At 40.0% G+C, this 22,335-nt stretch overlaps 1 long non-coding RNA gene across 1 annotated transcript in view; it reads left to right on the top strand.

Moving 5' to 3' along the window:
* The window catches only part of LOC123023154, a 31,703-nt gene extending 9,912 nt beyond the window's left edge, over positions 1 to 21,791 (top strand). Inside the window, exons 2-3 of the long non-coding RNA XR_006414648.1 lie at positions 1,423 to 1,557; positions 21,555 to 21,791. This is a non-coding gene — a long non-coding RNA (uncharacterized LOC123023154). The remainder of the gene's footprint in view (positions 1 to 1,422; positions 1,558 to 21,554) is intronic.
* Positions 21,792 to 22,335: the final 544 nt, after the last annotated feature.

The following is a 22,335-nucleotide window of genomic DNA, read 5'->3' on the forward strand; positions in this document are numbered from 1 at the left end:
CCCGCTCCTTTCTCTCACCTTTAGCTGAAAGCTACAGTAGACAGGCCATTTAGTCCAAATATACATTGTTAAATAATCATTGTTGGAATTCACAGTTTACAAGGAAGTATCTTCCTAACCCAGAGGGCTTCATGTGCCCTGGTCATTCAGAATGTCTAGAGTCTAGATAAGGGTCTGAACTTATCATGAATAGTTTCTCAGAAGCTTGAATTTACATGTCTAAGCAGACCTGGAGATGGGTTCAAGTTACTCGGCTAAAAATGTCAATACACCGCAATTAGAAATATTGTAATCTTATAGTTTCTGTATGATTGACTGACATTCCTTTATCTGTTCTGTATGTGATGACCTCAGAATCTTATTGTAACGCCTGCATTCTGTCATCAATTGCCCTGTACCTGTGTACCTATAAAATACCCTGCAATGGTATTGAAGCTTTGCAGCAGAGTTTACCTCTGCGTGACCAGTAATGCATTATCGTGAGTACGGACCTGCGAGGAACCTGGGTAATACAATAAAGCCTAGATGGTCTGGATGCTTAATCTTTCCCACGAACCCAAGTTTATTTCCTCTTCTCAAATTGAGATTCTGGGATTCTGACACATGCTTCCCCAATTTAACCTGCTCAAAGGTATCACAGTTCCAGGAAACAGAATTACTCTTCCAAATATTCTGAATGTCAGCTTCAAAATATCACAATGGTTCAAATAACTTACATTAATCCCTGGTGTTTGACTTATGATAGCCCTGTAAAAAGTCTATAAGCCAGCCTCTCCCTCCTTCTGTGGGTGCGCATGTGTGTGTGGGTGTGGGAGAGATGTTTGTCATGTGGCATGCAGGTCATAGGCTGGATTGATGTGATTTGGGGCAACTTCATGTAGTTGTCATTGGGTCCGATAGTGAGTCCATCCCCATCCCTATCTGCTTCATGTGCAAAGCAACACCATCAAAATGTGGTTTTGAAGTAGGTTCCCTGGGCCTGAAATCATATATTTCATGTGACTGGCATCTCTGTTTCTAAGGATGGATTTTTAGATGTGGGGTGGGGGTGGGAGGGAGTCCTGTTATTGTGGTTTGGCCATATCTCAGTGGCAGAAATGGTTGCCTTATATGTCTATAGCTGGCTAGGGAACGCTGGGAATACTTTTTCCCCATCTAAACATGCTTGCACCCCATGTCTCTGAAAAGACACTTGAGAATGCTGTAATACTGAAGAAAGAAGTCTGTATAAAATGTGCACATTCTGCTTTTCCTATGTACAAATTGCAGGAAAGTTCTCTTTTGCAAGGTATTGACACACCCCTTCCATATTTCATTGTCTCTTTATTTTTCTCCTTTGCCTAATGAGCATCTTCAATGCTTTTAAGTGTTGCCTAAAATGTAACTTTCAAACAAAAGCTTTTCTTTTTACCAAAACTCCAGAACCAGAATGTTCCTCCTTTGGAGTGATCAGAGAGAGGGCGTGGGAGGTGGAAACACTTCCTTCACTGAAGCTTTATGGCACTTTGGGATCTTTGAAGATGCACCATCCATCCACTGTGAAATCGAACAAATTAGGTAAGTTGGATTTTCTGTCCTGCCTGCCTACATCTATCTCCTGCCTCTTTGTGCTTTTCTTTTTTTTAAACTGAATTCAGTTCATATACAGTTCTGAACCTGATCCCTTAGTTTGCTGTTTCACGGGGTTGTTTCCACCTTTTCTCCTCCCACTCCTTTCTCCTTTGCTTGCCAGTTGGGGATCTTCCTGTTTTGAATACACCACATTCCCTGGTTATTCAAGGCCAGTCATTAGCACCCAGGTCTCCTCACTCCCCTCCTGAAATTATGAATGAAAAGCCTTGTTGTTCTTTACAAATAACTCCGGGTTCCTCAGTCAGTCAAATTCAAATGAGGAGTGACTGCCGGACAAAGCAGGCCATAGGACGGACTGGCTGCTCAGCAAGTCACCAGTGTTCATAGGAAGCCTTTATTTTTATGTTATTTTATCTAAAGGACACACAATACTGGTACTGCTCCCTGGGCATTCTCCTGTGGTCAGGGCTGCTTGAGATGTGGAAGAAGAAAAGCTCTTGTCTCTCTCATCCCCTGTAGCACAAGAAAGGAAGAGACAGCAGTGAGATGCTTAATAAAGGCCAAGGCAGTTCTGCTGGAGCAGAACTCCTGAACCTTGCTGAGGGAACACCTATACCTTTTGCCCCAGTCCTCTTCATCCCAGCAGAGGTGGCAGGAATGGGGGTAGCCAGAGAGGCAGGCATGTCCATTTAGTCCATTTTAAATACAGAGTGGGTCACATACTTGGAAAAGCACACCCACCCGCTGAGCTTTCAGCATTGCCCCGGGGGCCCCTTTTCCCCACAGGGGAAAAGGTAATTGACAGCTGGATTGTTCAGGCCAGATCCCTGCTGTTTTAAAATACTCTCAGGCCCCAGTCAAAACCCGTTGTCAATAATAGCTGTCCAAGGTGATGAGTGTAGAAGCTGCTGTTCAGGAAACAGTTTGGAGCCCTTCAAGTGGATAGGCCTGGGGGACTTCCCGGGCACTGGGGGCCGCCACAAGCAACCCCCCCCCCCCGACCCCCACATACACGCATTTCTGAAAACTAGTCTTAAAGCAATAAATCAAACTCATTTCCTGGACTATACAAGGAACAGCTGGTTAGTTTTGCTATTTTTTAAGCCTTAAAAAAATTAAGCACAGGAAATCATGCATGTAAAAGTTTGGCAAAAGAGTCTGGGTATTTAGCAGTCGACCATCTCCCCCCCCCCCCATCTCTAAATGCTTTAAACCCAGTCCAGTCTCCCTGCTTTGACTTTTTATCTGCTCCCTTCAGTCATGTCTCCCTTTGCTGCTGTGTTGTCTATATCTCATCCCCCGACTCCCACGCAGTGCAGGAAGTGAGCTGAGTAGTTTGCGAAGAAAATTGACCATAGTTCTCTGCTTTGGAGGGATCACATATTCCCCATAGAGGAGTTGAGCTTGTCTGGTCTGTTGATTTAGGAGCCCATAAAAGAGGCATTTGTGGAGTTCTGCAGGCTTGTACTATTTCTGACTATTATGCTGCATACATGGAAGCTGTAAAAGGCATCCACATACCTACCCAGAGAAAGAGTTGAGGCTATGGGAAACAAGTCTACACACAGCTCTGCCCATGCTCTGTTAAACTGACTTAGTTGTCTGTTAATTTGCTTTTTTATGAAATGCCTTCTGCTTCAGAGAAAACGAGTAGTGCAAATCAGTGGCTCTCCATAATCTCAGGCAGATGATATCCCCAGCCTTGATGCCTAGGATCCTTGAATGCAGGGGAACTGAATGACCTGAGGTCCACATTCCATTTTGGGAAGCTCTCAGGGACCCCATTCCAATGTCACAGAGGCAAAGAAAAAAGGTGACTTGGCCAAGGATGCCAGCATTTCAGGGAGGTGATTTAGGTTGAGAAAATACAATGGGGGAAGAGGGAAGGATGAACCTTTCTTCCTGTATGTCCAAATCCTAATCAATACCGGTTTCCCACTGGATGTTTTAAACAAGCAAGCAAGCAAGCAAACAAACAGATAGAGATATTAAGAAACAGTTCACAGATATCCCACATGTGTTCTGGCCCTTAAAATGTACCTTTAAAGAGAAGCCTCTTTATTAGGAACACAGGAAGCTGCCTTATACTGCATCAGCACATTGGTCCACCTGGATAAACACTGTCAATGCTGCTGGACGGTGGCTGTGCAGTTCTCCAATCAGGATGCTTACCTAGCCTTGTCTGGAGAAGCTGAAGGAGCGAACCAGGGATCCTCGGAATGCAAAGCATGAATGTTACCACTGATCTATGGCCCATCCTGCATTCTGCCAGTGTGAGACTCAGTGCTAAAGATGAGCATGCATCACAGCTCCTTTAAAGTTGACATTAGAATTCCAGAGTGAGTTAAGTAAAAGCCAATTTCACAGAATGATAAAATGGCAGAGTTGGAAGGGGCCATGAAGGCCATCCAGTCCAACCCTTGATCAGAACAAGACTGCAAGTTAAACTATCCCTCTCAGATGAGTGTCCAGTTGCATCTTGAAGGCCTAGAGCTGACAGCCTCCCTGGCTCTTGTCATATTGCTCAAACAGCAAGTTCTGTCTCATGTTCAGATGGAACCTGACTTACTGTAATCTAAGCCCAGTATCCTGTGTCCTGCACTCTGGGATGATCAAGAAGAAATCCTAGCCTTCCTCTTTGTGGCAGCTTTTCAAGTGCTTGAAGAGTGATATCTATTCTTAAGTGTGAAAGTTGGCAGGTGCACAAGAATCAGGAGATCAGGGATGTTTCAGGGTCTGTAAGGACACAATCCTAAGCATGTTTAGACAGGGAAAAGTTCTTGAACCCTATCATTAGATCAGGTGTGTAGCAAATAGTAAAATATAAGCAAAGTTGCAAGCCAGAAATGTGAGGACATTGGAAGGCTCATGTTGGATTGAACCAGAGGCCAACAAGGTGCCTACAGGATCCCACACAGTGGCCAACAAGGTGCTTACAGGATCCCACAGGCAGCAAATAAGAGCATCAGCACCTGCTGTCCAAATTCCCCAGCAATTGATGTACATGGCTATATGAATATCACCTTTGCTTCTGAAATATAGTCACTGATTGTATTTTTGTCCATGTATTTGTCCAATATCCTTTTAAGGCTGTTCAAATTGGTGATTATCACTATATTTTGTGGAAGTGAATTCCGTAGTTTAACAGTGCTGTGTGAAGAAGTACCTCCTTTTATCTGTCTGGAATCTCCCATCAGTTAGCGTCATGGGATAAACCAAGCTTCTAGTACTATGGGGGAGGGAGAAAAATGTCTACATGCCATACAGAATTCTGTACGCCTCTATGATGTCTCCCATTAGTCACCTTTTTTCTAAGTTAAACCATGTCACAATGTCAGCTGTTGTAACTTTTCCTCACAGAGAAGTTGCTCCAACCCCTTGCTTACTTTAGTTGCTTTTTCTGTGCTTTTCCAACTCTACAGTATCCTTTTTTTCCTGTCTGGCAACCAGAACTATACACAGCATTTTAAATACAGTTATACCACGGGACCACAAACTAGGGCCTGTGGGCCAGATCTGGCCTGCCATGCCCATTTATCTGGCCCACCTCAAAGGTTTTGGAGTTGCCACACGCATGTGCCGGACAGCGGCTTGCTCGCGTGGAGATCATTTTGGACTTGCTCAGAGAAAACGATCTCCACACGAGCAAGCTGCTGCCTCGCCGTGCAAGCGTGGGGCGACGGCTTGCTCACGTTGAGATTGTTTTGGACTCGTTTGGAGAAAATTATCTCCATGTGCACCCGCCCTCACCTCGCTGCATGCACGTGCCCCCCGCCCCACCCCCTCTCCGGCCTGCGCCCACTGCAGGCACATTTCAACTGGCCCCCTATTGACAAAGTTTGAGGACCCCTGAGTTACACCATAGGCTTCTGTAAGGACAGTATAACATTGGTAATTTTAGTTTCAGTTTCTTCCCTAATTAAGCCTAACATGAAATTTGCTTTTTTCACAGCAGCCTCACTCCAGGATGACATTTTCACTGAGCTCTCCACCACAAACTCAAGACCCTTGTCTTGGTCTGTCACTGCCAGTTCAGTTCTCATCAGCTTATACTTGAGTTGAGGGTTGGGGAGTTGCCCCAGCATGCATTACAAAGAACAGCACCTGCCATGTTGATGCCCCTTTTTCCAGCTTGGAAAGATCCCTGAGGAGCGCCTCACAATTTAATTTGGTTTGAATCACTCCAGATAGTTTGGTGTTGTAATGTGGCCACTTCCCTACTTACTCCTAATTGCAGGTAATTTATGAATGACTGGAAAATATTGATCCTAATACAGGACCCTGTGAGTCTCCAGTGTTTACATCCCTCCTCTGGGAAAAATTATCATTTATTCCCACTCCTTGATTTCTATTCTTTAACTAGTTACTAATCCATTCTGTGACTGCTACGTTTGCTCAAGAGTCTTTGGTGAGGGACTTTGTCAAGGCCTATTGAAAGACTAAAAAATAGACCTGTCAAGGCCTATTGAAAGTAACTAAAAAAATTAGTGAGACAGAACCTACTTTGCAAAATCCATGTTGATTCTTTTTCAGCAAGGCTTGTCTTTTGCTGTGTTTTCAGATTACATTCAGACAATTTACCCAGGACAGATTGTAAGCTAACTGGTTTGTAACTTTCCATGTCCCCTTGGAAACCAGTATCATTATCTGCCTTGGTTCTTCAGATTCTCTTCCTGAAAATGTCAGTTCAGGGATAGGTATCACCCATATATTTTCTTCAGGGAAGACAGATAAAAATAATTCATTCAGCTTCTCCATACTTTCCTTGAAACTCAAATACTGGCCACCTAATGAGAAGGAAGGACTCCCTGGAGAAGAGCCTAATGCTGGGAACAATAGATGGCAAAAGAAGAAGGGGACGGCAGAGAATGAGGTGGCTAGATGGAGTCACTGAAGCAGTTGGTGTGAGCTTAAGTGGACTCCAGGGGATGGTGGAGGACAGGAAGGCCTGGAGAAATGTTGTCGATGGGGTCACAATGGGTCGGACACGACTTCGCGACTAACAACAACAAATACTTCCCTTATCATTTTGAAGCATGTCTAGGTCCATTATTATATAATGGCCCAAATTCCCTGTTGACCTGTTTCCTGTTTCCGATATATTTAAATAATTTGTTCTTAGCCTTGATGTTGTTAGTGATATGCTCCTCAAAATGCTTTTTCACATCTTTTATCATCCACTTGCATTTCCCTTGTACAAGCTTTTTGTTTTCATCATTTGGGCAAGACTCCCATTTTTTGAAGGAAGCTTTTAATCTAATAACTTCTTTGACATGGCTTGTTAGGATGCTAGTGACCTCTTGAACGTCATGCTACATTTCCTAACTTGTGGTGTACATACTACCTAAGCTTTTATTGAAGTTTTGAAGAATTTACAAGGAATTTTGATAAGAATTAACTGTTTTGACTTTATTTAGCAACAACTTTTTAAACCAGTTCCCTCAATTTAAAAAACATTTCATCTTTTGAAGTCAAATATTATTCTACCAGTTCTCTCTGGCAATACTGAAATATATATTAAATATGATAGCATTGTGGCCACTGTATCAAATCAACAACATTTATATTCTGTACCAGCTCAGGGGCAGCCCCATCTAGGTTGGCACTCCCAGTTGCTGCTGCTTCGTTAGTTGCATGTACACTATTCCAGGGTACAGTCCTTTAGGACATTTAGAAATTTCACCTCTTTGTCAGAACTGGAATATGAATGTATCCAGTCAATGTGGGATTAGTTGAACTCACCTATTATTACAACAGTTCCTTTTTATGAGGCCATCCTGATTTCATTTTCTTCCTCAAGATCACTCAGAAAGTTTTGTCTGGGGGATGATAATATATTAAAGCAGTTTTGGGGGATAGCTGAAGACAAATTTTGATGAGAAAGGGGTCTGGCTGAACACTGTGGAAAGCAACTTCCAGTAGTTCCGAAGGTGGTATTCAGATCATTTTCAATAACATAAGCCTTTGATTTTACCATGGGACACTTCTTAGGGGTACCCAATGCTGCATTACCAAGACATTGCACTAGGATAAGCTCTGGTACAGCACCAGTAGTACTTGTAGACATAGCATGTTTTCTGGGGAGCTCCTATGGCACCTGCAAACACTACTGACACGATGCTAAAACTTGTCTACATTGGTACCATGTCATTTATGTTAGTGGGAGTGCAATGTTGGAGACTACCCTATGTTCTTATTTTTCATAGCCCTCCACCAAAAGGAAAAAAAGAATGTTAACAATCCAGTGTTGGGGTCAAGTACACCCCAAGAAGAGCATACAGATGTTACAAATTAAGTGGAAGCTATTAAGGATGTCAGTATTTACCTTTAAAAATAACTTTAACAATCATAATGGAATGTGGTTTGGATCTAGCTGGACAGTATGATCTACATTTGAGACCATCTTCAAGTGCCAACCCTAAGGAAGGCTGAGCACATAAAAACAAAGGAGAGGGTATTCACAGTGGTGCCTGCCCTACTATGGAATGATCTCCCTACTGGGCCTCCCTGGGGCCAATACTGTAATCTTTTTGGCACTGGGTAGAGACTATTCCCTACTTCACAAACATTTCATGGAATGTGATTGGGTATGTCAGCTATTTTAGCAGGTCTATTTCTACACTGATATTGTTTTAACTGTTAAAGGGTTCTAAATTTTCAAATTTTACACTGTAATTTATTCTGTTTATGCTTTGTGAATTGCTGTGAACTGCATAGAGAGCTTTGCTCTTGGGCAATATAGAAGTGATATAAAAAATAAGACCCTCCTTTTGAGTAAGACAATAGAATTGATCATATCACCATGCCACCAATAATATACAATGTGAATAACAGAAATTCACATGGATTTCAACTGGTCCTAGCCTTGTAAAAATATATAGCAACATGTCTCAGAACACATAGAAATGCTTATTATATTATTGTAACAGTTGCCCAAGTATAGCTATGCAATAATCAGAAGTTGTGAAATGATTATAGCAGCAATAACAAATATCACAGAACTTGCAAACACAGCACATTCTTGAGCAGTCTATGCACAATCAGGGCATTTCACAACATAGCCTGAGTAGGATAGATAAAATGATTACCTGAAACACATTGCTGTGATTCGTGTAACCATTACAATTAATCGTGTTGAAGGCTGAGATGACACCTACCCATTTCTCATGGTGTTGGCCCTGGAAGGCCCCACCACCTCCAAGGCTGCCTTTTCTTATATATATATATATATATATATATATATATAAATTATTAAAAATTTTAAACTAACACTAAAAAAAAATATCAAACATCACAAACATTGGATTCACTGGGTCAACCTCCTACTACATATTTTTTAACATTCTAATATCAAATTCCAATTAATTTATCATAGTTTGAAAAACATCTCTAAATTTACGCCAAGTCCCGTTTCTCCAGCCAATTATAAAAAGATCCAGAAGGAAGATTTATTATTCTGAAGCTAAGACTCCCAAATGGGAAGATAAATACACTGGCAATGACACATGCTCCAAATGATGCAGAAGAAAGGTTTTATGAAAAGATTTTTCAATTGACATTGGATTTTTAAGTAGGAGAAATTTTGATAATTGGTGATACAAATTGAATTATAGACCTTAACAAGGACAAGTCTAAGAAAGCAAAAGAGAACAAACTCCCTAAAAATGTTTTTAACTACAGGGTGGCATAGAGAAACAGGAAATTTTGGAACTAGGAGTTGGCAATCCTGGGGCGTTGGCAATTCTTTTGAAACAGTACGACCTCATTTGGACCCCTTTCCATTAGTTATAATGGAGCTGTGGAGTGGTGTGCAATGAATGTTCTCTGTAAAAGCTTTTTATAAGAATGGTGATAGTGTGACTGCTGCACAAAGGGAATTTCAGCATCATTACCACTTAGGGCATCATGTTCATGTCCCATCTGCTCATGTGATTACAACATGGCTGCATAATTTTGAAGAAATGGGTTGAGCCTTAAGAAGAAGTCCCCAGGGGGTGTTTGAATGGCCCACACACCAGAGAATATTGAGGCTGTTCACGCTGCCATCATGAGGACTGCTTGCTGCTCCGTTTGACAACATGCATCATCGCTACATTTGGGGTGATGGAGAGTGCAAAGAATACTGCACGAGTTGAAGTTCCATCCCTACAAATTGCAGATTGTGCAGGAAATCAAACCTAATGACCATGTGTTGTATCAACAGCTTTGTGAACATTGCCCGCATTCCTCTTGATGTGTTACATTGAGCAAATACAGAATTTCCACAACAGAGAAATGTGAACAGAGAAATGGACAACACCGTTATGATGTTAACTTCAAGACATTAAACAAATATTGAATGAATATTGATTGCCATCATTAATTGCATATTCTGTACAATACATTTCATCATAAAAGATATTTTGTAATGTGTTTATTGATACATTGAATGTCAATTAAAAATTTCCCATTTCCCTGCACCACCCTGTATATGGAAATATTACACTTGGAAGATGCATGGAGATTCAAAAACCCTAGAGTTAGAGACTATACTGTTTTCTGATAGATATCAGACATACTCAAGAACTGATATATGCTGGATAGCCAAAAACTTAATATCATGAGGCATGTCATGAGTGGAGCCAGCTGAAGCTGGGCTTCAGACTAGATGGTCCCTTCCGACTTGCTTTGTTTCTATGTTATTTATGAATTAACAATCTGTAAAGATCCAGCCCAAGATACTTCCTGATCATATTCCACTAGAAATAATTTGGTGAGAAGAACAAGTTGGAGGAAGAAGATGGAGATTGAATGATAATCTTTTACTACAGGTAGATATTTTGAAAAAGTTTGGAAAAGAAGTGGAAGATCTTTATAGCAAAAATATGGGAAGCCTGTAGAGCATATATGAGGGGAAATTTGTTTATCAAAAGTGTCTAAGAAAAAGAGAAATTAGAACGTTAAAAAAAAACCTCCTGGAACAAATTCAAATATTAGAAGAACACAATTAAAGAGTACAAGATAAATCAACCTTAACCAAACTTAAATGATTAAAAAATCAAAGAGACATGATAGAGTCAGAAGAGACACACAAGATGAGATTTTTTTTTTTAAAAAAAATTGAACATGCAAATAAACCTGGAAGATAAATAAATAAATGCAAATAAAACCTGGTGTATTGTCTTAAGAGAGAAATGGAAAGAAGATCTATAACAGGAATCTGTTTTTCAACCTGTTTAAGAAAAATAGGAAGGACAAAAAGGGAGATAGAATCACACTGTACATAAGAGACAAAAATACCTGCACAGAAATACAAGAAGAACTTAGTAGCCCCATTGAAAGCATCTGGTTTAATCTAAATGGAGAGAAACGTAAGAAGAACGTATTTATTGGCATCTATTACTGACCACCCAGTCAAAAAGAGAACAAGGATGCAATCTTTGTGAAGCAACTTGCTAGCATTTCCAAGAAGACTGATTTATGGATCATGGGGGACTTCATTTTCCCTGATATATGTTGGGAGACAATTTCTGCCAAACATGTCCCTCCAAGAGTTTCCTGACATGGGTTGCTGTGAACTTCCTCCAGCAGAAGGTAGAGGAGGGAATGAGAGGATCAGCTATCCTCGATTTATAATTAACTAACATGGATGGCCTCATGGACAAAATAGCAGCCATGGGAACACTGGGGGAAGGTGACCATGCTATACTTGAATTATCAATTATAAATAATAATTTATATTTTATAGAAATAAATTATAAAGGAGACAAAGGTTAAATGAAGTCAAATATGTATCCTGTACTACAGGAAAATGATAAGTAAAGTGCCATGGCAACACATCCTGAAGGGGGAAGGCGTCCAAGAGGATTCTCCAAACACAACTAGGAACAATTCCATCAAGAAAAAAGTGTAGAAGAGAACAGAGGAAGCTACCATGGCTCCACAAAAAATTAAATGGCAACCTGAAAGAAAAAAAAGAACATGTACAGGAGGTAGAAGCAGGGACAGGCCAAAAAGGAAGAATATAAACAAATAGCAAGGCATTGCAGGGATGGCATCAGGAAAGCTAAAATAGGAAATGAACTGAGAATAGCAAGGGAAGCTAAGAATAACAAGAAAGCCTTCTTCAGACACATCCAGAACAAAAGAAAGTGAAAGAGAAAGGTGTCCAACTCCTGAAATGATAACAGGTGACAAGGAAAAGACAGAGGCACTCAGTTCCTGCTTAATCTCAGTCTTCTCCCACAAGAAAGAGTATAATCAAGAGGAGATACAAGCTGAAAGTGGAATAAACACATTCAAATCTCCAGGGCCCAATGAACTCCATCCCAGAGTCATAAAAGAACCACTGGCTATTACCTTTGATAAATCATGGAAAATAGGAGAAGTGCCAGATGACTGGAGAATGGTCCCTATTTTCAAAAAGGGAAAAAGTAGATGAAACTTGGTACTACAGACCAGTTAGTCTGACATCAATCCATGGAAAAATTCTGGAGCAAATTATTTAAAAAGTCAGGCTGCAAGCATCTTGAAGAAAATGCAGTGATGAATATAAGCCAACATGGATTTATAAAAAATTAATCCTGTAGAATTAAATTTCATTTTTTGACTGAGCAACCTCCCAAAAAGACAGAGGGAACACTGTGGACATAATCTACCTAGACATTAGCAAAGCTTTCCACATAGTGCGCCAAGACATTCTAATAAGCAAATTAGCAAAAACTGGACTAGATAGAAAAACTATTATCTGGATCCAAAATTGGCTGCTAAATCAGAAACAAAGAGCGCTCATCAATGGGAACTTCTCAAATTGGACGGAGGAAACTAGTGAGGTGCCACAGGGTTCAGTCCTGGGTCCAGTGCTCTTCAACATCTTTATTAATGACTTGGATGAGGAAGTAAAAGGAAAGATAATCAAATATGAAGATGGTACAAAATTGGAGGGAATAGCAAACACCCTAGAAGACAGAATCCAGGGTGATCTTGATAAACTTGAAATATGGGCTGAAAGCAACAGAATGAGATTCAATAGGGACAATTCAGGAAGCATTAACAAAAGTATTACTTCCAAATCACAAGAAGTAGTAGTTCTCCTGCACTCAACACTAGTCAGACCTCATCTGGAATACTGTGTCCAATTCTGGGCACCAAGATTGAAGAAAGCTGCAGGAAAATTAGAAAGGGTCTAGAGGAGGGCAAAAACAAAATGTTCCAGGGTTTGGAAGCACTGCCCTATGAAGACAGACTGAGGGAACTGGGCATATTCAGCCTTGAGAAGAGAAGCCCAAGGGGGGGACATGATGTCCCTCTATAAGTACCTCAAAAGCTGTCACAAAGAGGAAGGTCAAGATCTCTTCTTGCTGATGCCAGAGTGTAGGACATGGAATAATTAGTTCAAGTTGTGACACCCCAGGTTGAAGCTAGATATCAGGAAAAGTTTCCTCACTGTCAGAGCAATATGACAGTGGAACCAGCTGCCTAGAGAGGAGGTGGGCTCTCCCACACTAGAGACATTGAAAAAGAAACTGGACAGCCATCTGAGTGGGATGGTGTAACATGGTGTTCTGCAGCAGCGGGGGGTTGGACCCGATGGCCTTCATGGCCCCTTCCAACTCTATGCTATGATTCCATAAACAGGAGTGGAAAAAGAGAATGAAATTATATATGTTGAAAAAGATGGATTCACTGCTATGTACTACAAACGTTTGAAGGAAAAATTAATATTACCACTACCACAAATCATGAATGAGATTAAAGAAGAGAAACTATTACCACCAACATGGCAGGATGCTCATGTAACAGCAATATATAAAGAAGGCAATGATTCTACTTTGCTACATTCATACAGACCTATTTCATTATTAAATTGCAAACCTTTTACCTCAATAATGGCAGAAAATGTATAGATTAAGATAATGTATAGAAAAACAGTTTCATATAGATCAGACTGGATTTGTTCCAAAAAGATTTATGAAAAGTTATGTTCATTTTGTTACTGACTCAGTTGAATTGGTCAAGAAGAAGAAAAAACAGCATTTTTTTTCTAGACGTGGAAAAGGCTTTTGATAATGTCCCTTGGCCCTTCTTATTGAAGACACTTCAGTACTTAAACTGTGTTTCAAGCTTTATGAATCGGATTCAAACAATTTACATTAAGCAACATACTAAGAATTTAATTAATGGAGTACTAACTGACAACTTTCAAATGGAGATGGGATTGCACCAAGAATGCTCTTTAACTGCCTCTTTTATTTATTGTACTGGAAATTTTAGCTGTAAAAATAAGACAAGACTCAAAAATCAAAGGCTTAAAAGTAGATGGAGAAGAATACAAAATGAAATGCTGTGCTGATAGTATAGACCATTCTAAATCCACATGAATCTATTCAGTATATAGCTGAAATTGATTCAAGCAGCTGAATCTAAGGACCTTGCTTCATTCTGGCGGTTGATAAAGATCTCTCCAACTTGCAGGCCGCATTGCCGGACTCCTATATTTACCCAAGGGTTTAGGAGAAACAGTTTCACAACTTATACAAAAAACCCTGATCTAATTATGATCTAATTATGCAGATGAAAATGGGCAAAGCTTCAGGTGAGGATTTGATCCCCCCAGAGACAGTTTAAAAACAAATTGAGCATCATCATTTTTATATATCGACCTGAATGGACAGATTCCAGAAGATTGGGGCTCTGCCACCATTGTTCCTAAATTCAAGAAGGGAAAGAGAAATGATCCCACAAATTATAGGCATCATGCACATGCACTCTGATGAGATTCCCAGGCAGGCATGAGAGACGGCCTGTTCTGGTGGGACTGATAGTTCAGACTCTGAGGGTGATGTGGGGGCGGCTGAACCAGAGCAGTCCCAAAGTTCACACACTGATAACGGAATTGTTGCTGTACCTGCTCTGGATAGAAATAGCTCAAGGACACCCACAGGGCCCAGTCTCCATCCTACCTGTGGGAATGAGGCAAATGAAGGATGGGAGGGGGGAGATTTCTTGGATGGAGAACATGAGCCTCCTGAAGACATGGACCCGAGGGCCCATCATCACAGCCACAGGCTGGACCAATTAAAGTGCAGAATAGAGGTGCGTGCATTTTCACAGCACCCCACCTTCTAGAGACTGGCCCTGAAGGGTTCATAAGCAAAGCTTTGGGTGAAGGGGGAGAAAGGAGTCAACACTTATCTTTGTTTATGCTCAGAGACTTGTGAGTGCTTAGATTTCCTGTGTAGAATAAAGACTTGTACAAGAAGTGCTGGGGTGACTGTCTTACTTGGGAGGGGACTCCCAGCTCATGACAATAGGCTCATCAATTTATTAAGGAGCATAGGCAAATTATATGCCAGGCACCTATAAAGAAGGCTTAATGACTGGCTGGAGCAGAACATGCTATTGGTGGAGGAGCAGGGATGTTTTGGGGAGGGCTGTTCTACCATGGATCAATGTCTGGCACTACAGCATCTCATTGAGAAATACATGGACACAATGACCTTTATGTAGCTGGGAGAAGTTATTGGAGCTTGTTGCCTCCCACTTGGCATCCAGTGAGCAGATAAGAGAAAAGGAAACAGCACTGACAGATGAAAGAAGATCCTGCTGCCAGGGAAGGACTCCACAGGGCAGCTTGTTGACTGCAGCCAGAGGAATTTGCCACCCTGCTGCAGTGTGGATTGAGCTCAGTGAGGAACACTTGGGAGAGGATGGCAGGAGGACAGTGCAGGCAAAGGAATCTAAATAAAACTGATATTTGTGCCACACAGGACAAAAATACATCTATATATTATTGTCTGGCACTGATCCGATATTTACATATAGTGTCACAAAATTATTTGCGGCTTTGATAGATACCTGAAGAAGGATATTGAAGGAGTGTGGACCTACCTACTTAGCTGGATGAAAGATAAAGTCTGGAGGGTAATATCATTTATCCAATATGGCTGATGTGCATAGTTGTCTAATACTAGCATTAAAATAATATACTGTATTGAAGTGTTTATCACTTCGAATGGGGATATTCTATGCAGTATGCAATTTAGAACTAACTCTGGGGAGTTATAGGTTATTGGCACTGCTATGTACACTCTATAACCAATGGCTAATATATACCTATGGTTCCCCAATATTTCTGCATTGCTTTTTAATGTTTTCCTTTGGTCTGGTCTGTGACTGTAATAAAGTTTGATTGATTGATTGATTCAGTATATATTAGATTAAATTGAAAAATTTGACCTTCATTCAAGGCAACAAGACTAATGAGAAGAAAACAAAAATTATATTAATGTTTGCTACAAAACAGGAAGAAGAAAGTGTAATATGATATATTATTCCAAAATAATTACCAAACAACATGGATTAAGAGTCAAAAAGATCTACAAAAGTAGACCAAATTAAAAGTATTGTGGTTAGGAAGAATTTCCATTATAAAAATGAACATACTACTCAAATTGAATTTTCTATTTCAGATTATACCAATTGTTATGCTGGGAAAAACTCTCCAAAAATGGCAAAGACAACTGAACAATTTTATTTGGAATGGTAAAAAGCCAAGGTTTAGATTCAAAATCCTTCAAGATGAAAAGGAGAGAGAAGGTCTTGCCTAATTTAAAGCTATACTTTACACAGCTGGCCTGGTTTGGACTTTAGATTGGATCATAAATGTTAAGGATAGGCCAGGCTGTTAGAAATATCTGGAAGAAGGAATGCACAATCACTTATGGGCCAAAAGTCAGTTTAAAAGACCTTGACATCAGATAATAAGCATGTATTAATAGATGGCTTAATAAAAAAAAAATGGTATTCTATAAGAAAAAGAATCAGTCCTCCAATTTCTCCTTTGATGACCCTGATTGAGGCATATGGAAAATACTTAAGGAAAAATAATGAGTTTATAACCTATGGGGATATGATTGATCCCCAAGGATGAGTTAAATCTTGACAACAACTAAAAGATGAAGGGAAATGCAATGGCTTGTTTACCACCGATTGGTCTCAGGGTTGAGAGGGGAAATACTATCAGGGAAAGGTACCTTAAGAAACCTGATGAATTTTGAAAATCTGATTACACAACAAAATGATAATCTATTAGGAAGAATTTATAAGCAGTTACTTCAACATGACACTGTATATCAGCAAGATAAATATATGACAATTTGGATGCAAAAGCTTGGAAAAGAAATATCACCCTGTCAATGGGAAGCTTTATGGAAAAAAGACATTAAATTCACAGTTAGTCAAGCATGAGGAGAAAATTGGTATAAGATGTTTTTTGGGTAGTAATTACCCAAAACATACAGAAAAAATAGAAAAGAACTATAATGAAAAATGTTGGAAATGTAGTAAAGTTAGATGGGGCTTTCTACAATATTGGTGGACTTGTAAAATAATTAAAAGATACGTGCAGAAATATAAAAAAAGTTGTAAAATTAAGGTTTCTATGAGTCCTAAGAATATGCTTTTGAATATCCAGAGACTTTTTCAGAGAACATGTCAGACTTATTAAAACACATGATAACTGCAGCAAGAATTACAATTACTTCTAAATGGAAAACAGAATGCCTGACAATTGAAGATTGAAAAAATAAGTTGGTGGAGTATGTAGTAATGGCAAAATTAACTAATTATGTAAACAGAAGACCACTTGAAGAAATTAATGAAAATGGAAATTCTATTATATCCAGTACAATTAATATGTTATAAAAGGAAGCTCATTAAAACATTGTCAATGATTTATAATTGGTTTGAAGCAATTGGAAATTTTGCCAGTATAGTGAATTACAGTCATTCTTTTTTGAGCTTCAATAGACTATGGATTGACAGAAAGATAAAAATTTATGATGTCTTTGAAAATATGCAGGTTATGAATGTATTGTTCTCCTTGTTTAAAATCCCTTGGCAATTTTATTTCACTTTTTTCCTTGTACTCTTCTTTTTGAATCTTATTCAGTTTAAGAAAACAATAAAAAATTAAAAAGTTGAACAAATCAGTCAACTTGGATTTTATGCATCAAAAGTGGACTTCCCCTTTTAAAGCGAAGCATCCCAGAGAGAGGAAAACAACTTTGTTTGTTATCACATTTGAAATGGTTATGATTTTTTCCAGCTCAGTGGGGTGTATCACTGGGGATGGAGATGCATCGGAAAGAAATGCATGGTTGGAAGTTTACTTGTTCCACTAGCACATCATTATTTCACCAAAGAGTTCAGTAGCACAAATCCCATTTTCTCCTCACAACAACTGTGTTAAACTGAGAAACAGTGCCAAGTCCAAGGCCACCCAATATGCTTTATGACTGAATAGGGATTTGAACCCAATGCTCTCTTGCCTATGCTACTCTCCCTAGGAGAATTAAGAATAAATGGCTATTCATGACAATGAAGTCACAAGCAACAGGTTGTATGCATGAATAACTCTACAGCATATGTTAACTAACTCCCATGTCAAGAAATATATGGTTGCTTAGTATTATCCAACCCCAAGGCTGAACTTAAAGGGTGGGGGTTGTTTGTTTGCTATTATTATTATTATTATTATTATTATTATTATTATTATTATTATTATTAAACATTTCTATGCCTTTTGTTTCTATTTCTGTTAGAAACATTTCTATTTCTTTTGTTTAAGCACTGAACATTTTAGCTAGACTTTTATTCTAGTTAACCTCTGGTTAGCTGCTCATTCCTCTGGACACATGATAATAGTAGGAAAATGGAAATTTGTGGGGACAGCTTAAGATATGTTTACATGGTATCATAGTTGAAAGGAGACTAATGCGAGTCAATGTCTTTCTGCAGGCATTTATGTGCACTTGTGATCCCTCAGCTTGTAGGTGCTTTCCATGGCATCATGACCCTTCATAGCCTTTCTCATTGTTAGCAACTATTTTTGTGTTTGATTGGTTGGTTGATTTCCCAAGGAGAAAATCTGGTATATTTCTGAAAGGCAGCATGAAACACCAGTGTATTTGCACAGTTCTGCTATACTGCAGTGTCTCCTAGTGGCTGGGTAAAGGAATATAGAAAGGTAACAATATTAAACTCTTGGGAGCAGAGGAAAACTTGTAGAAAAGAATTGCTCTTCATCCCACAAATACTGCAGAAGCAGAACCCTTGGTAAAGTGGTGGGTTAGAAAAAAGCTCTAAGGGGACTCCAGACGAGGCTTTTAATGTGCAATGACCAGTGTTGGGGACTTGAGTTAGCAACTCGCTTTCAAGTCCTGCTCAAGTTGCATCAGCGACTCAACTTGGACTCAATTTGGGAGCAGCAAACAAGTGATTTGACTTGAGATTTCTATTGTTTTTATGACCAAGTTGCTTTTAGGCATGAGGGAGGCAGCAGGGGCAGGGACAAGGGTGCAGAGGCAGTGGGAGGGTGGTTGCAATACAGGTAGTCCCTGGGTTACGTACTTACAAATGCATGGACTGCCATCAACCCTATATGACTATCTCTGCCAAAAAGCTGTGAATATCTCTAAAGAACAATGTGATGAATTTGGCAGTGTGTAATCAGTGGGCATTATTGTGTGCACACACAGGGAAAGGTGGCCAGAAGGGCCACAGTCTGTTGATAGATTTGATGGGAATTGGAGTTCAATCAGTGAAGATGAAGCAATTTTGGAATGTCAGCAAATGACAGTGTCAGATCAAGGCCGGGGAATGTTTGCAGTTCAAGCACCGTTGCCCCAGCTGGGTGGAGGTGGCAACCAACCATCCCATGGGAATGAAGAGATAGCTCAGCAAGGAGAACTGGAGGTGGAAGATGATGAGAGCTCTGACAATGGGAGAATGGGAGGTGGCTTCAGGGTCTGCCCAGGGTGTGCACCAAGAGCTGAGTAGCTTGTCAGGTGTAGAGGCCCCTCCCCCTGAGGAGGCGATGCCCATTGCTGGGAGGCAGCACAGGTGGAAGATTCGATTGGGAGCTGCAAGAATGGTGGAGACAGGCCAGGATTGCCAGTGCTCCACCTCTGAGCCGGCGATAGAGCAAGTCTCTTAAATGGGATGGAGATTAAGAGGAGGGCTCAGAGAGGGTTCAGCACTTTAATCTGGGTGAACTCAGAAATGTCTGACAAATGGAATGTGTAATAATAAAGTACTGAGAAAAGGAACTCTGAAGCAGTGTGTTTACTTGGAAGAAAGGACTGCACATCATGACAGCCACATCGTTCCCTAGAGTTATTCACAGCTTTTTGTAGAGATAGAGATTCCTTGGAGATATTCAAAGCTTCTTCTTCCACAGTGTCGGCTTGAGCATACCCAAGCCAGTATATTTCAGGGCATGTGTAGGGCCTCAAGGATGAAGCAGAAGCATGGCAAAACAGGGAAGGGCATAAGCAGAGGTGCCCAGGTGACTTCTCCCTACTCTGTTGTTGTTTTAAAGCTGGGAATGCTGCTTTTATTCATAGCTTCCTAATCCATGGGGTGACAGTAAGCCTAACCTTAACTGAGGATGATGGAGATGGACCTGGTGCTGGAGAGTCATGGCTTGCTTGTGCTGCTGGAGTGGTGTGTGTGTGTAAGCACTGGAGTAACTTTCTTCAAGTAGGTCTTAAGGGTTGTTTGCTCAGCCATTTTCTTTTTCTCATCATAAATGGCCTTGTAGCAGCTGAGGGCTTGGTTACAAGGGCAAATGCTAAAGGAGAATTGATCAGCATTAGTATGCCTATATTACAGATTCTGAATTGACAGGAGAGAGAGAGAGTGGGGAGAGAAAGGGAAGGAGAGAGAGAACCAGTACCTGTCTGAGTAGAATTTGGCAGGTCTGATCTCCTCTAAAGTGGCAAACAGGCCTGCAAATATTGCCTAATTCTATGAAAAGAAAGATAATTCTGATATTTTCTTTGTTCTGTTTTAGGTTTGTTTTGTTTGGAACTGTGGCATTTGGTTATTCTTATGGTTTATTAGCAGAGCTACTCAGAAATATATTCAGAAAAACATAAAGTACTTTAAAATGCTCAAAATGTTTCATATTCATGATCTTGTTATAATCTATGCAAGAATGACAGTGAACTAGCTTAACTTTGTAAGACACTGATTTGAAAGAATGGTCTAAACTGTTTTAAGAACTATTTATTTGTTTTTTACAATACTGTATACCTATACACATACATAGTTTCCCTCTTTCTCTCTCTTGAGTACCTGTAGATACTATATTATTACTGTATCAATATCATTTATTAAAATACTGTATTGTGTTTAAGATGCTTTAGTGAATATGGAAGTGTTTCTTAAGTATTTTATATGCATAGAAAGGTAAAATATATACATATACTATGACAAACATTTGGGTTACCCATGTATTCCGACTTACATACAAATCTGACATAAGGATGTTCTCAAGAATGAAACTCGTCCATAACCCAGGGTCTACTTATACAGGGGGAAGACTTTAGCTCTATTTGGTGCCCTTTGCTCTCCATGGCAGGAAGTGCAACAGCATTTCTCCTGCCTGCTGCCTCTGCTCAGTTCCCACACATTTCCAGGGAGAATACCAGCACCAGGCTGGGGGCCAATCATGTTGAAAAAATCATTTTTCTAAATTGCAATCTTGATAAATTCAAATAACCACATAGCTTTGTTTAAATAAGTATCACCACCTCCCTTTTTTCTGTTAATGTTGGCTCTTGAGACTTGAGAAATAACTTGAGAAGACACTTGAGACTTGACTCAAACATTTTTTGAAATGACTTGAAACTTGACTTGGACTTGAAGAGAAAGACTTGAGATTTGACTTGAACACATCAATGCCTATCGCCATTCCTCATTTACACAAGTTGACTGAGATTACGGGTGCCCCACATTTCCCCCTGCTTCTTCTAGTACTTATTTCTGATCACAGAAAATCCTTTAAGGAAGGAAGAAGCAGAATGGCCATGCTATTTGTTTGCAGGTGCAGATGTGAGATGGAGGCAGAATGGGAGGAGGTTTTCCTGGAGAAGGTGGGTGAGATGTTGGAGATTACTTTCCTTTATTTAGTGCTTACTGTATGTTTCTGGTTTCAGAGCCAACTAACAAGCATGGAAAATCAAGACTGTGAAGCTGACTAGATTTGGTACCTGATTATATCCAGTTGAGAAACTGGCTAAAGGTGGGCACTCTTGGGTAAAATCAACGGGACTTGCTTCTTCATGTTTGTCAGGAAGTAAGCTTAGCTGTGTCCCCTTTCCCTGTGCTACAGTCACTGTTTAAAAACAAACTAAAGCCAAAGCAAAACAAACAAGCAAAGTCATCTTGTAATTGTGAAGCTCCCAAAAACAAGACAAATACAATTTTCAGAAGGAAAGCTCTGTTTGTCTGTTTCAGCAAAGAGTGTAGTGGCACATCAAAGGCTAATGAATTTATTTTGGCCTAAGCTTTCATGGGCTTAAATCCATTTTGTCAGATGTGTAAAGTGTTTGGAAGAGTTTCAGGTACACATATACAGCAGACATGGTCTTGTTAGGTGAATTATGAGGTCAGAGAGAAAGTTCTGGCACTTATAATCACGTTATTAACAGTGACCATTCACAAAGTGGTTGTTGCTAATAACAGAAACTTCCTAGCTCTAGGAAAGCTAATGAAAAGATAAAGAATGAATTAGCAAAACTGTCTTTATAGGGCAAACTTCTTGCATTAGAAGCAAACCTCTCAATGAATTGTCACTCAGTCATGTCTTATTTGAAGTTTCTTTGCTCCACAATGGCCATAAAACAAGCTAAAACAATTCTGAGATGCACCCACTTTAAAATGTCATGAGAAGAGTGTGTGTGAAAACCAGCCATGTGTGGGGGTCAAGAGAGGGGA

The sequence above is a fragment of the Varanus komodoensis genome, unplaced genomic scaffold (assembly GCF_004798865.1).
Source record: "Varanus komodoensis strain SLA01 unplaced genomic scaffold, ASM479886v1 scaffold2, whole genome shotgun sequence".
Classification (NCBI taxonomy): Eukaryota; Metazoa; Chordata; class Lepidosauria; order Squamata; family Varanidae; genus Varanus; species Varanus komodoensis.